Source organism: Bos javanicus, chromosome X (genome assembly GCF_032452875.1).
Source record: "Bos javanicus breed banteng chromosome X, ARS-OSU_banteng_1.0, whole genome shotgun sequence".
Taxonomy (NCBI): domain Eukaryota; kingdom Metazoa; phylum Chordata; class Mammalia; order Artiodactyla; family Bovidae; genus Bos; species Bos javanicus.
In genome coordinates, this window is record NC_083897.1 from 22752733 (window position 1) to 22769232 (window position 16500).

A 16500-nucleotide genomic window follows, 5' to 3' on the forward strand; every position below is an offset into this window, starting at 1 on the left:
TGTGCTGGTACCCATCACCCTGTGGGTATAACTACCTGCCAGTCTGTGGCTATGTTCTCTAAGGGATGCACTGGACTCAGTTTCCCAGTCCTGCAATTCTTTTTTTTTAATGAATGTGTACATTCAGTGTCTTTGGGCTTCCCAGGTGGCACTAGTGGTAAAGAGCCCACCAAGGCAGGAGACTTAGAAGATGCGGGTTCTATCCCTGGGTCAGGAAGATCCTTTGGAGGAGGGCATGGCAACCCACTCCAGTAGTCTTGCCTGGAGAATCTCAGGGACAGAAGAGCCTGGCAGGCTATGGTCCATAGAGTCGCAAAGAGTCAGACACGACTGAAACGACTTAGCATACACGCATGTACATATCTTTATATGTAGGGGATTTTATTTGTTTTTTATTACTTATTTATCATTGGCCACACCACGTGGCATGTGGGATCTTAGCTCCCCGACCAGACCAAGGATCAATCCCACATTCCCTGCATTGGAAACTTGCTGTCTTAACCATTGGACCACCAGGGAAGTCCTACCCCTGAAATACTTTATTCTACTGCATTCTACTTCTGCCAATGCAGCCTCCAGTGCTATTTTCCTTTCCATGTTCTCACCCTCCTCTCCTACTCCCAGGGTCTAGCCTGACTGCTCCCTATTACTTTCTTCTCCGTATTCATTCCACTCTATTACATAAAGCCTACCTTCTGTGTACCTTACCCAGACTAAAATGTCAAGATTTACTGTGTCTTCTTCTCGAGAGAGCCTCTCAGATCAACGAAAGGAGATCTGCCTCCCTGCCACTCAGCCAGCAAAAGAGGAGCCCCTTTGTGGTCCCCACTTACTACAGAAGGAAAGAAGTAACAGCATCATTTTTCTTCTCTGTAGGCAAGCACTAGAAGCATTGTCAAGGCAGTGACCAAATGAGGAGCGGTAATTAATAGATGGTGCTTTACATAAGTTGTCATTTCATACTTGTAACTGTCTTAAAAGTTAGAGATTGTTACCCTTCATTTAGAGATAATGAAAAGGGCTGAGAAAGAGTAATTTACCTGCCCAGGTAGTAGATAGCAGTAGAGGGATTTGAACACAGGTCTTTCTGTTGCAAAAGCCTGGGCACTTTGCACTGACAGATGCTGATATAGTTGAAAGGCTCACATACCAGCCTTGCCCCGGTTAGCATGGGCCACAGGATTCTGGAAGAATTCACGACCAGTAAGTGTGTGATGCTGTGGCTTTGGTGTTAATAGAGAGGACGTCTCTGAGAGACAGATCAAAGCATGCAGTCAAGAGGGCTACGGCACTGGGGCCAAAGGCAAGGAGTCTGCAGAGGCCACTTCTCTACAGCCACAGTCCTACCCTGCTCCTCTTTGCTCTTCCTGCTGGAATACTGAGCTCAACTGTCTGTTGTCAGCTCAGCGACCACTGTCACTCCTGACCAAGGCCAGTAACTAGGTTACCCAGAAGCCCCTTCACTGTGTGGTTCCAGGGTAGAGTTTGCCACTGAGAGAAACAGACTTAGAAGGTGGGAATGAAGCAAAGTCACCATTCTCGGGACGCTGTGACATTCAGTGTGACTTCACACATCTTTCTCTCTGAGCTTCCACTTCCAGGTCACCTTTTGCATTGAGACCTGGTAACTTCTCAGAATTCCAGTGAGTTCTGGCTTCCTCACCCCCTCCAATACTTTGTGAAAGTGAAAGTCGCTTAGTCGTGTCTGACTCTTTGCAACTCCATGGATCCAGGCCAGAATACTGGAGTGGGTAGCCTTTCCCTTCTCCAGGGGATCTTTCCAACCCGGGGATCGAACTCAGGTCTCCCGCATTGAGGGCAGATTCTTTACCAGCTGAGCCACCACAGAAGCCCAAGAAAACTGGAGTGGGTAGCCTATCCCTTCTCCAGCGGATCTTCCCAACCCAGGAATCCAACCAGGGTCTCCTGTATTGCAGGCAAGCTGCAGTTACTAGAGACATTTGATCCTCTGGCATGAACCTTCTGGACCTTCACTCTCCTAGCTACTCCCACTTTTTATAAATATGTATACATAAATAGATAGATAGATCCCTTCTTACTGTGACATTTCAGTTCTATTTTCACGATTGCCCCCAAACTGATATAGGTTCCACTCCGAGCCTCATTGTCAGCCCTGTGTTATTAAAGAGCAACTCTCTGGGACTCAGTGTAACTAAGGTCCAATCATATAAAAGGCTTTCTTCTTTTTCTTTAGAAACCACAGAAGATCCTGAGAAGATAGCGACCTAAGCATGAGTTGTTTCCATCCTTAACTCCAGGCTGCCTGGCTCTCCTTAACCAAAAAGCTACCAAATATGAGCAAAGCCCTAGGCATTGTGGGAGTCTCAGCAAAATCCTTTGATTGCTAAGCAAAGCTGGATGCAGCCCCAGGAAAGCCTGGTGCAAGGAGATCAGGAAACAGTATCAGACCTATATTCCTGGTCTCCTAGGCCTCCTAGGGCTTCCCTAGTAGCTCAGCTGGTAAAGAATCCTACTGTAATGCAGGAGACCCTGGTTTGATTCCTGGGTTGGGAAGATCTAATGGAGAAGGGATAGGTTACCCACTTCAGTATTCTTGGGCTTCCCTGGTGGCTCAGATGGTAAAGAATCCGCCTGCAATGCGGGAGACCTGGGTTCGATCCCTCGGTTGGGAAGATCCCCTGGAAAAGGGAAAGGCTACCCACTCCAGTATTCTGGCCTGGAGAATTCCATGGACTGTATAGTCCATGAGGTTGCAAAGAGTCAGACAGGACTGAGCGACTTTCACTTTCACACCTAGGCCTCCTAGAGACCAAAAAGGAATGAAGGAGCAGAGGGGGACTCTGCAAGGAGACCTGGGAAGAGGGCAGCTTTCTTCAGGTACTTAGTTTCTCACCACTTAAGGACCTCCTAGCCTCTGTGGGACTCTCAGAGACCCCCTTCCACCATGAGCTGACTGCTATGAGTGAACAAATAAATCCTTTATACCCAACCTGCACCCAGTGGCAGGTTGATGAAGCAATGCATGTCTAAAGAAATTAACCGATTGGGAGATAGACAGATGCCAACTTGAACAACCACAACAGCTATAACAACAAAAGAAGAACTCATACAGAGATTCAAGTGTAACTAAAAAGAGACTTTCTGGAACTACAAAATGCAATTCCCCAACTACAGTTCAGGGATGAATTGAAGGAGAGGATGATCACTGCTGAGACCCAATAGTCACCTGTAAGAGAAAGTGAAAGAAGAATCACAGAGCACGAAGTCAAAAATACCAAGACATGGAATCATGAAGGAAAATATGAGAGTTGTAGATCTTGATGAATAGTCTTCTAGAAGAAGAGGGAAGACACAGAGGAAAGGCAGTAATATTTTTAAAATACAATAGATTTTTCTGAGCATAACAGCTATAAAATTTACATAATGTAAAAGATGCAAAGAATAACTGTTTGGGAAATTAAGAAATACACTCCTAGAACACCACTGGATAAAAAGTGAAATTACAAACTATCTAGAAAGCAATTTAAAAGAACACTTTATTCTAAAATCTACTTGGCACAGTAAATACCTTATTCAGAAAAATAATTATCTTCTTCAATCTCAGTATTAACAAACAAAGATGCAAACATAAAGGAACTTAGTATTCATCTCAAGATATGTGGGAAAGAACCAGAAATTAAACAAATATGCAAAAACTAGGAAAAGTCTTTTTAGCAGCAAAAAAAAAAAAAAAGTGGAATTAATGAGATAACCAAAACTTGTTCTTTGAAAAGACATGCAAAACAGGTAACCTTCTTGTAAGCCTCATTAAGGAAAAAGGGAGAATAAATATTGACAACATTGGAATTGGAAAAGTATACATAAAAGATTTAAATAATTATAAATGACACTACATTAAACTCTATAGCAGCAAATTTGAAAATTTAGGAAAAAAGCATGATTCTTCAGGAGCCAAAATTAACTGAACAAGAAGTGTTGAATAAGTTAATTATCAAAAAGGAGATGGAAAAAGTGAACAAATATCTACCACTGAAAAATTCATCATAAAAGAGTGGTTCATTTGTTTCAATTCAACTTTTTTTTTTTTTTAAGCAAGTAATGTTAATATGATTGGAATTATTCCAGGCCATAAAATAGAAGGAAAGCTCTTCAATTCTTTTTCCCTCAGGTTTATTGAGATATAATTGACAAATAACATTGTGTAAGTTCTCTGTGTGTGCATATGTGTGTGTGAGAGAGTGAGAGATCACATAGTGTTTGTCTTTCTCTATTGTTGTTTGTTGTTGTACAGTTGCTAAGTTGTGTCTTACTCTTTGCAACCCCATGGACTGCAGCACACCAGACTTCCCTGTCCTACACTATCTCCTGGAGTTTGCTCAAACTCATGTCCATTGAATCAGTGATGCCATCCAACCATCTCATGCTCGGTTTCCCCCTTCTCTTGCCCTCAATCTTTCCCAGCATCAGAGTCTCTTCCAATTTTGGCCACCTGATGGGAAGAGCTAACTCTCTTCCAATGAGTTAGCTCTTCCCATCAGGTGGCCAAAATATTGGAGCTTCAGCTTCCTCATCAGTCCTTCCAATGAATATTCAGGGTTGATTTCTTTTAGTATTGACTTGTTTGATCTCTTTGCTCAAGGGACTCTCAAGAATCTTCCAAGCACCACAATTCAAAAGTATCAGTTCTTCAGTGCTCAGCCTTCTTTAAGGTCCAACTCTCATATCTGTACATGACTACTGGAAAAACCAGAGCTTTAACTATACAGACTTTTGTCGGTGAAATGATGTCTCTGCTTTTTAATACTCTAAGTTTGTCATAGCTTTTCTTCCAAAGAGCAATTGTTCTTTTTTTTTAATTTAATTTAATTTTATTTTTTAACTTTACAATATTGTATTGGTTTTGCCATATATCAAAATGAATCCGCCACAGGTATACATGTGTTCCCCATCCTGAACCCTCCTCCCTCCCCATACCATCCCTCTGGGTCATCCCAGTGCACCAGCCCCAAGCATCCAGTATTGTGCATCGAACCTGGACTGGTGACTCGTTTCATATATGATATTATACATGTTTCAATGTAATTCTCCCAAATCATCCCACCCTCTCCCTCTCCCACAGAGTCCACAAGGCTGGAGCAATTGTTTTTTAATTTCCTGGCCACAGTCACCATCCACAGTGATTTTGGAGCCCAAGAAAATAAATTCTGCCACCGTTTCCACTTTATCCCCATATATTTGCCATGAAGTAATGGGACCAGATGCCATATCTTTCTCTACCTGACTTATTTCACTTAGCATAATGCCATCAAGGTTCTTCCATCTTGTCACAAATGGCAGGGTTTCCTTCTTTTTATGGCCAAATTATATTCCATTGTGTGTGTGTATATATATATACCACATCTTCTTTATCCATTCATCCATTAGTGAACACGTGAGTTATTTCCATGTCCTTCCTATTGTGAATAATACTGGAATGAACATGGAAATGCAGATATCGCTTCAAGATAGTAATTTCATCTCCTTCAGATATAGACCCAGAAGTCAAATTGCTAGATCATATGGCAGTTTCTTTTTAATTGTTTTGAGGAACTTCCATACTGTTTTCTATAGTGGCTGTACCAATTTATATTCCTATAACAATGCACCAGAGTTCCCTTTTCTCTATATCCTTACCAGCATTAGTTATCTATTGTTTATTTGATGGTAGTCAATCACACAGATGTGAGGTGACATCTCATTTTGGTTTTGATTTGGATTTCCCTGATGTTTAGTGACTTCACGCACCTCCTCCTATACCTGTTGCCCACTTGTATGTCTTCTGTGAAAAAAATGTCCATTCAGGTGTTTTGCTTATTTTTCAATTGGATTGTTTGGGTGTTTTCACTATTGAGTTGTATGAGTTCTTTATAGATTTTGTATATTAATCCTTATCAGATACATGATTTGGAAATACTTCCTCCCATTCCATAGGTTGTCTTTTCATTTTGTTGATTATTTCTTTTGCTATGCAGAAGCTTTTTGGTTTAATATGATTCTACTGGTTAATTTTTGCATGTGTTGCCTATGCTTTTGGTGCCATACCCAGAAAATCATTGCCATAACCAAGGTCTCGGAGAAGGCAATGGCACCCCACTCCAGTACTCTTGCCTGGAAAATCCTATGGATGGAGGAGCCTGGTAGGCTGCAGTCCATGGGGTCGCGAAGAGTCGGACAGGACTGAGCAACTTCACTTTCACTTTTCATTTTCGTGCATTGGAGAAGGAAATGGAAACCCACTCCAGTGTTCTTGCCTGGAGACTCCCAGGGACAGCAGAGCCTGGTGGGCTGCCGTCTACGGGATCACACAGAGTCAGACACGACTGAAGTGACTTAATAGCAGCAGTAGCAGCAACCAAGGTCTAGGAGATTTCTTGAATTTTACAGTTTCAGGTCTTACAATTAAGTTCTTAAACCATTGTGAGTTAACATTTTGTAAGTGGTGTAAGATAGAGGTCCAATTTCATTCTTTTGCATATGGGTATCTAGTTTTCCCAATACTGTTTATTGAAGAGACTATCCATTCTCCACTGAATATTCTAGTTTCCTTAGTGGCCTCTCAAGTCTGTTTCCTTGATCATGCCAATGCCATACTGTTTTGATCATTATAGTTTTGTAATATAGTTTGAAATCAATAAGAGTGAGGACTCCAGCTCTTTTCTAGCTCAAGATTTCTCTGATATTCATGGTCTTTTGTGGTGCCATATGAATTTCAGGATTTTTTTACATTTCTTTTATAAGTGCTATTGGAATTTTGATAGAGGGTGCAATGAATGGCTTTGTGTAATAGGGACATTTTAGTAATATTAACTCCTCTGATTCATGAATGTAGAGTATCATTCTATTTATTTTTATCATTTTGAGTTTCTTTCATCAATGTCTTTTAGCTTTGTAAATAGATTTTTGGTTAAATTTATTACTAAGTATTTTATTATTTTTGATGCACAGCAGTGGAAACCAAATTGGAGGTGTACAGGTGCATAAATGCTGGGCCTAGCTGCAGGTGAGCTTAGTGGTACAGGTTAGTGATAGGAGAAAGGGCCAGATCCAGGCCCACAAGCAGCTGCAGGGGCCTTGGCTATCAGCATACACTTCCATGGCTGTAGGATGTCAACACAGATGCACACATGGCAGTGAAGGCTGGTGATGGGTTTCAGGCCAGCAGTGTGCAAGAGCACAGCTGGAGGGTCTAGCCCTGAGAGCACACACAGTGGCATGGGTCAGCTGTGGGGGGAGGGTGGTCTAGGTTTGTGCCTTGCACTCCTGTAGCCACTGGTTTCTTCAGTGGAGAAAGCTGCTGGGACCATCTACAGGGTAGGTTAATGGGAACCCCCTTAATTCTTTTCTAGGAAGCCAATTTAATTAAATAACCAAATCTACAAAGGAGGCTACCAAGAAGAAATCCATAAACACTTTTAAAATGTAGATGCTGACATTTTGAATACAACACTTGCAAATATAATCCAACAATCTTTCAGTAAAGTTATGGCTAGCGAGGGCCATAATTCTTCGCCCCCTCCTTGTGTCCAAGAATTTTTCATTTGATTTTGGAGTTTCTGCCATCAACATGGTATATATTTCCCTGCACCTTAACTTTGTTGTTGTTCAGTCACTCAGTCATGTTTGACTCTTTGCAACCCCATGGACTGTAGCCCACCAGGCTCCTCTATCCATGGTATTTCCCAGGCAAGAACACTGGAGTGAGTTGCCATTTCCTTCTCCAGGGGATCTTCCCAACCCAGGGATCAATCCTGCCTTTCCTGCATTAGCAGGTGGATTCTTTACCACTGAGCCACCAGGGAAGCCAAATGGTTTTGAGGGAATAAAATGAGGTCCAAGGGTACCAGTCCCCAGCCTACACTTCAAGAGGCCTTATGCACTTCTGTCTCCCTTCTTGTGCATCTGCAGTCACTTTGAAATAGCCTGGGCTGCCTGCTTTCCCCAGGAGGAGGATAAGAGTCACCTGGGGCAAAGCTGCTCCAGCCACCACTCCCTGAAGCAAAGCAGCCCCATTAGACCAACAGACCTGCAAGCGACAAGCAGAGCCACTTGGTTGAGCCCAGACTAGACTAATCAGACCCCAACTAGCCTGAAGAAACCATGAACAGGAAGAAATGATTGTTGTTTTTGAAGCCACTGAGATTTTGGCTGGTTTGTTTCACAGAAATTACTGATATACAGTATTACATTTGGAAATGCAAAGGAGGTTCAGTATCAACAAATCTATCAACACAATTCATTACATTAGTAAATTAAAAAAGAAAACTGGTTTAATAATGGTATCAAGAAAGGCTTCAAAGTCAACTGATAAAACTCAGCTGCACTCTTAATACATTTCTAAGTGAAACAGGATTAGAAGGAAATTTCTTAAAATAATACAGATTGTTTACCAAAAATGGATGCCAAATATTATCTCAAATGGCAAAACACTGACCTCTTCAAATAAAATTCAGAAGTCGACAAGAATGCTTCTTATCCTCATTACTATTCAACATTGCCTTGGGGATTCTAGCTTATAAAAAAGACCAAAAAAAGAGGGAAAGAACTAACAAATATCAGAAAAGACATCTATTTCTTTGTCTGCTAGGGGTATATTTGTACAGCTACCCAAACAGAACACTCTAATAAAATCTGTGAGACTTATTTAGAGAATTTGGTATGGTAAAGAATACAAGGTTACTATACAAAACAGATAGCATTTCTCTATTCAAGTAATCAACACAAAGATATGAAAATGAGAAAAATTATATTTGTAGTAATGAAAAAAACCTATATAACAAGAAAAACATCAGGCCAGTAGGAAGAAAATTACAATAGCTGACTGAAGGACATAAAACAAAATCTTGAAAAAGGGAATGAATTAAAGAATTATAAGATTTTATATCATAAAATGTCAATTTTCACAAAACCAATGTTCATTTTAAAATTCCAGTTTAGATTTCCAACATGATTTTTCAAGTAAAAGAGAGGGAATTTATTTTTGCAGATGGTCCCCCATTTATGATGCTTCGACTTATGAGTTATTGATCATACAATGGTGCAAAAGTAATATATATTCACTGGAAATTGTAATTCAAATTTTGATCTTTTCACGGGCTAGAACTATGTGGTCCCATACTCTCTAGTGATGCTGGGCACCAGCCCCCACTGCAGCTCCCAGTCAGTCAGATGACCACAAGCATGAATAATCCATGTTTACAGCCATTCTGTACTCATACAACCACTCTGTTGTTCACTTTCCCTACAGTATTCAATAAATTACATGAGATATCAAACTTGTGTATGTGCTCAGTCACCCAGTATACTCTTTGCAGCCCCCTGGACTGTAGCCCACCAGGTTCCTCTATTTCCCAAGCAAGGATACTGGAGTGGGTTGCCATTTCCTACTCCAGGGGATCTTCTGGACCCGGGGATCAAATCCCTGTCTCTTGCAGCTCCTGTATTGGCAGGCAGATTATTTACCATTGAGCCACCTGGGAAGCCCTGAGATATTCCACAATTTATTATAAAATAGGTTTTGTGTTAGAGGATTTTGTCCAACTATAAGCTAATGTAAGTATTCTGAACATGTTTAAAGTAGACTGGGTTATGATACTATGAAGGGTTAGGTGTATTAAATGCATTTTTAACAGGATATTTTCAACTTAGAATGGATTTATCAGGATATAACCCCATAATGCAGCTCCTCGCCCATGGACAATCAAGAGAGGAGGGTCGCCTCTCTCTTTTTGTTGAATCAATGTTCCAGGTTCCTTCTTTTTTTTGAAAGTCACTCAGTCGCGTCTGACTCTTTGTGACTCCATGGACTATACAGTCCATGGAATTCTACAGGCCAGAACATTGGAGTGGGTAGCCTTTTCCTTCTCAGGGGATCTTCCCAACCCAGGGATTGAACCCAGGTCTCCTGCATTGCAGGTGGATTCTTTACTAGCTGAGCCACAAGGGAATTTTGCTGACAAAGGTCCATCTAGTCAAAGCTATGGTTTTTCCAGTAGTCATGTACGGGTGTGAGAGTGGGACCGTAAAGAAAGCTGAGCACCGAAGAACTGATGCTTTTGAACTGTGGTTTTAGAGAAGACTGTTGAGAGTCTCTCAGACTGCAAGGAGATCAAACCAGTCCATCCTAAAGGAGATCAGTCCTGAATATTCACTGGAAGGACTGATGCTGAAGCTGAAGCTACAAAACTTTGGCCACCTGATGTGAAGAACTGACTCATTGGAAAAGACCCTGATGCTGGGAAAGATTGAAGGCAGGAAGAGAAGGGGACGACAGAGCATGAGATGGTTGGATGGCATCACTGACTCAACGGACATGAGTTTGAGCAAGTTCCGGGAGTTGGTGATGGACAGAGAAGCCTGGAGTGCTACAGTCCATGGGTTCACAAAGAGTCTGACACGACTGAGCAACTGAATTGAACTGAATCCCATCATAGAGTTTCCCAGGTGGTGCTAGTGGTAAATAACCCAACTGCAAATGCAGGTAGATGTAGAAGACATAAGTTCAATCCTTGGGTCGGGAAGATCCGCTGGTAGGAAATGGCAACCCATTCCAGTACTCTTGCCTGGAGAATCCCATGGACAGAAGAGCCTGGCAGGTTGCAGTCCATAGGCTTGCACAGTCGGGCATGACTGAAGCAACTTAGCAACCCCATCATAAGTTGAGGAAGATGTGTATACATAACCTTAATATTTGTATGGAAAAATATAAACCTTAGAATAGCCATGAAAAATAAGAATAATTAGAGAAAAATATTTTAACCAGATATCAGATATACCTTAATGTCAACATAATGAAGTCAAAACATGGTAGTGGCATGGGAATAATAGGCAATTAGAACAGAGGAATCAAGTAGAGAATAAAGAATTAAGTCCCGTACATAATCATTTAATACATGGCAAAAGTATTTCATTTTAGTGGAAAAAAGATGGATTGTTAGTGAACAATAGAGATGGAACTAGTTATTAATTTGGAAGAATAAACCATTAGACTTCGGGACTTCCCTGGTGGTCCGGTGGCTATGACTCCATGCTCCCAATGCAGGGGACCTGTGTTCGATTCCTGGTTGGGGAACTAGATCTCACATGCCACAATTAAAAAAAAAAAAAAGATTCTGCATGCTGCAACTAAGACCTGGCACAGCCAAATAAATAAAACTAAATATTTGGAAAAAAAACTGGACTTATATTTTATACCAAAAATTAATAGTTTCCAGGTAAGGACATATTTAAATATAAAAACAGTAAAAGTCTTGCAAGAAAATCTAGGAAACTATATGTGCAACCTAGGAGTAGGAAAACTCTCTTAGTTCAGTTCAGTTCAGTCACTCAGTCATGTCCCACTCTTTGCAACACCATGAATCATAGCACGCCAGGCCTCCCTGTCCATCACCAACTCCCGGAGTTCACTCAAACTCATGTCCATCAAGTCGGTGATGCCATCCAGCCATCTCATCCTCTGTCGTCCCCTTCTCCTCCTGCCCCAAATCCCTCCCAGCATCAGGGTCTTTTCCAATGAGTCAACTCTCCGCATGAGGTGGCCAAAGTATTGGAGTTTCAGCTTTAGCATCAGTCCTTCCAAAGAACACCCAGGACTGATCTCCTTTAGGATGGACTGGTTGGATCTCCTTACAGTCCAAGGGACTCTCAAGAGTCTTCTCCAACACCACAGTTCAAAAGCATCAATTCTTCAGCACTCAGCTTTCTTCACAGTCCAACTTTCACATCCACACATGACCACTGGAATAACCATAGCCTTGACTAGACAGACCTTTGTTGGCGAAGTAATATCTCTGCTTTTTAATATGCTATCTAGGTTGGTCATAACTTTCCTTCCAAGGAATAAGTGTCTTTTAATTTCATGGCTGCAATCACCATCTGCAGTGATTTTGGAGCCCCCAAAAATAAAGTCTGACACTGTTTCCACTCTTTCCCCATCAATTTCCCATGAAGTGATGGGACCAGATGCCATGATCTTTGTTTTCTGAATGTTGAGCTTTAAGCCAACTTTTTCACTTTCCTCTTTCACTTTCATCAAGAGGCTCTTGAGTCCTCTTCACTTTCTGCCATAAGGGCGGTGTCATCTGCATATCTGAGGTTATTGATATTTCTCCTGGCAATCTTTTTTTTTTTTTCTCCCGGTAATCTTGATTCCAGCTTGTGCTTCTTCCAGCCCAGCATTTCTCATGATGTACTCTGCATATAAGTTAAATAAGCAGGGTGACCATATACAGCCTTGACATACTCCTTTTCCTATTTGGAACCAGTCTGTTGTTCCATGTCCAGTTCTAACTGTTGCTTCCTGACCTGCATATAGGTTTTTCAAGAGGCAGGTCAGGTGGTCTGGTATTCCCATCTCATTCAGAATTTTCCCAGTTTATTGTGATCCACACAGTCAAAGGCTTTGGCATAGTCAGTAAAGCAGAAATAGATGTTTTTCTGGAACTTTCTTGCTTTTGAGATGATCCAGCGGATGTTGGCAATTTGATCTCTGGTTCTTCTGCCTTTTCTAAAACCAGCTTGAACAACTGGAAGTTCACAGTTCATGTATTGCTGAAGCCTGGCTTGGAGAATTTTAAGCATCACTTTACTAGCATGTGAGATGAGTGCAATTGTGCGGTAGTTTGAGCATTCTTTGGCATTGCCTTTCTTTGGGATTGAAGTGAAAACTGACCTTTTCCCGTCCTGTGGCCACTGCTGAGTTTTCCAAATTTGCTAGGAGTGGGAAAACTCTTTTAACCAATCCTTAAAACTCAGAAGTTATAAAAGAAATTTAACTATATATATATGTATATATTTTCAAAATTTTGGCACAAGGCCCAATAAGTAAAATCAATAAAACAAGAAACTGGACACAAAGCTGCACACAGGTAATAGATGAGGGGCTTATAGCAATAACATAGGAGGAGTTTTTAGAAGCTGACAAGGAGAATCAACCCATTCAAAAAATAAGCAAATGATATGAAGAGCCACTAAGAAGTGAATCCAAATGGCCAACAATTTTTTCAAAAGATACTCAGACTCATGAGTAGCCATAGAAACTCAAGTTAAAATAACAATGAGATGATCTTTTTCATACAACTGTTAAAACTTAAAAACAGCAGAAAGATCAACAATTGATGGGATTGCCTGAAATGGTGTACACCCATACTTTACTGATGTAATTGTGTACTTGTTACATGCTTTTTAGAAAGCAACATGGTGACCTTTAATGAAATTTAAAACAATATACATGCACTTTTTAACCTAGCTATTCCATTCCTGGGAATCTGTCCCAGAGTAAGAAAAAAAAGTGCAGGTTAAGGGTCTGATTTGAGATCAAATCAGTCAATCCTAAATGAAATCAGTGCTAAATGTTCATTGGAAGGACTGATGCTAAAGCTGAAGCTTCAATACTTTGGCCACCTCATGTGAAGAGTCGACTAATTAGAAAAGACCCTGATGCTGGGAAAGATTGAAAGCAGGAGGAGAAGGGGATGACAGAGGATGAGATGTTTGGATGGCATCACTGACTCAATGGACATGAGTTTGAGTAAGCTCTGGGAGATGGTGAAGGACAGGGAAGCCTGGTGTGCTGCAGTCCATGGGATCGCAAAGAGTCAGACACAACTGAGTGACTGAACAACAAAGCAAAAGGTTATATATAGGAAGGTTGCAATGTTGCTTTCTTGTGACCAAAAAAAAAAAAAGGAATCAAAGTGAATGTCCACTAAAAGTCAAATGGATAGAGAAATTGTTCTCCATCACAAAATTCTGTGCAACCATTGAAAAGAATGAAGTCCAGCAACTGCAGATGACTTGTATGTTTTGTTGAATGAGAATAATAGCAATAATGCTAATAATAAGCACTCCTATATAGCTCTATTTTAAGTGCTTTATGTATTTTAACTCCATGAATACTCATAATAACCCTAAGCGGTAAGTACTATTATTATCTTCATTTTACAGATGAGGAAACTGAAGACCAGAGAACCTAAAGTCACACAGCTAGTACATGGCAAGAAGAATAAGATGCAAGAATGTTTAAGTAACATGACATAACTTTTGTAAAATAATCTATAACAAAAATGTATTTATGTGTACATATGCATGTTTTATATAATTATATGAGAATAGAAATATAGAAGGATACCTACAAGGCTAGTAATGTGGGTTATGTATTTTTACATAATTATATATTATTTTTACACAATTACATATTAATATGTGTTTAGGTAAACTCCAAATAATTAAAGAGCCACAGAATTTCAATAATGGATGATTCTAGAGGAGCTGCAGTTGTTACACCAGGTGAAGGACAGAAGGGAAGTGTACCCCCAGTGAAGTCCCTGCAGATCTCCATCACCCACTGTCTCCTGCCCCTCCTCTGCTCGTCCCTCCCTTATGGCAGAACTACTGTATTTAGAAATGCCAGGTGCTTTTCCATGCTACCTAAGCCAAGAGACTTCCTGGAACCCAGTCATCATTTTGCTCTGAGATTTTCCAACCCCAGAAGTCTTCTCAGATCCCCTTCTGGTGCATACATCTCAGATTTTGGGCATAGAGACAGAAAGGGTCTGCCTTACACTCACATTTCTGAGGGAAAATAAAGGTTTATCCTTGGGATGGTTTCTTGCCTTGCTTCATCTACTGCAGAGTGATTTAAACTTAATGATGTCCACTGACTCTGCACACTCAGGCTCAAGGTGTTCACATGGACAAACGGACACAGATCCTTTCTCCCAAGGAGCGTGGGTTCTCGAGGAAAGATATACCTTTTTTTTTTTTTTTTAAGATATACCTTTATATTAGGCACTCAGTGAATGTCTGTTGAGTGAGAGAAATTATGATGTACAGGAATGATTCAAATAAAAGGTAAAGAGTGAAGTATTAAATTATGATCTATAAACAAAATGCTTTAGGATTTGGAGTGGAGAAGCATGAAAGCTTTGAGCAATGGTTTTATAAAGAGATGACATTTGAGCTAGATGTAATGTCTCTGAAAGCGTGCCAGCATCAGACCCTCTGAGGCTCCTGAGCACTCCAGGCCTGCTGAATCAGAATCTCCAGAAGTGAGATTTAGGACTTGGTATTTTAAAGATGCCCTCGGAGTCCTTCTTACATACAGTGAAGCCTAGACCATGAGAAATAGGGCAGATTTGGGTGTGCAGAGATGTAAGGAAGGATGCAGCAGTCAAAGGCATTAGTTAAGTGCCCAGGCATGGAAGTAAAATGAAGAGTGGCCAATTCAATTTGACTGGGAGTGGATGTGAAGAGGAAAAACAAGGAATCAGATTGGAAAGGTGGGTTAGGGCTAGAACATGGAGGGCCTGGGGAATGCCAAATGAAGTATGAACTTTTTCCTGAAGGCAACAGAAAACCATTAAGAGATGTGGGACAAAGAAACAAAAGCAGGGCAACCTTGACTTTCACAGAGCCTCCAAAATCTGGCCATGTATCAGAATGATCAGGATGGCTTGCTAAAAAGTCCAGGTTCTGGGACTCTACTCCCAGACCTTTTGAATCTGAATTTCCAAGGATGCAGCCCAGAAACCATATTTTTAAACAATCTTTCCAGGTGATTCCTGGGCAGCCAACCTGGCATTGGTTCATAAAGTAGAATATGAGAAGCATCGCTTTACTGACAAATGCATTCCTGAAAAGTTGTTTGTTCATGGCGATTTTCTTAGAGGAGTCATTTGTTCAAAGTACTAGACAAGTGCGCTATTTAGAGGCAACATCCAGCAAATCACCTTCTCTAGAGTGTTTCAATAAAATGAATACCCAATTTGAATGCAAAACCCCTGACGACTTTCGATGAAATGTGACAACACATTTGGGTGGTAAGACCAGCATCTGGCATTAATGATGCCATATGGTTACACAAATTCAACATGGGGAAAATACTTCAAAACATTCTAGTTTCATCTGGCTTTGAAGCAACATGAATAAACCTTAAAGTATTATTGGAAAGGAGAAAGTACTAGTAAGATGTGATGTCAATAGAACCGTGGCTTCAAAATGGAAATATCCACCATGTATCCATGTGGAGGTCACAGGGAAAGCTGAGGCAACAATCTAGGTACAGACTAGGTGGTCACTCAACCTAATTCATGCCCCTCTAAGGATCAGACAAGATGACTTCCAAGATGTTTCCTCTAGGTTTAAGGGGGTTTTTTTTGGCCGTGCCATGTGACTTGTGGGATCCTAGTTCCCTGACCAAGGATTGAACCTAGGCCCTTGGCAGTAAGAGCACAGAGTCCTAACCACTGGACTGCTAGGGCATTCCCTAGGTTTAAGATTTCAAGTTTATGATATTTAGACACTCATCTACCCCAAAGATGGGTAAAAGGAAAAAAAAGGTAGGGATATAATGTTCAAGTGTCCGTCCGTAATCCATTCTTCTACAAAATGTACACAAATGATGATTCTGAGTCAAAAGATTCGTCTCCGCCAGCCATGTAATATTTTAAGATTGTAGTTTTCATTTAAAGTAAGCATATCTGT

At 40.8% G+C, this 16500-nt stretch overlaps 1 protein-coding gene across 1 annotated transcript in view; it reads right to left on the reverse strand.

Moving 5' to 3' along the window:
- FGF13 (fibroblast growth factor 13) overlaps positions 1–16500 on the reverse strand; it is a 569367-nt gene that overhangs the window by 551783 nt on the left and 1084 nt on the right. The gene's annotated exons all lie outside the window — the stretch shown is intronic.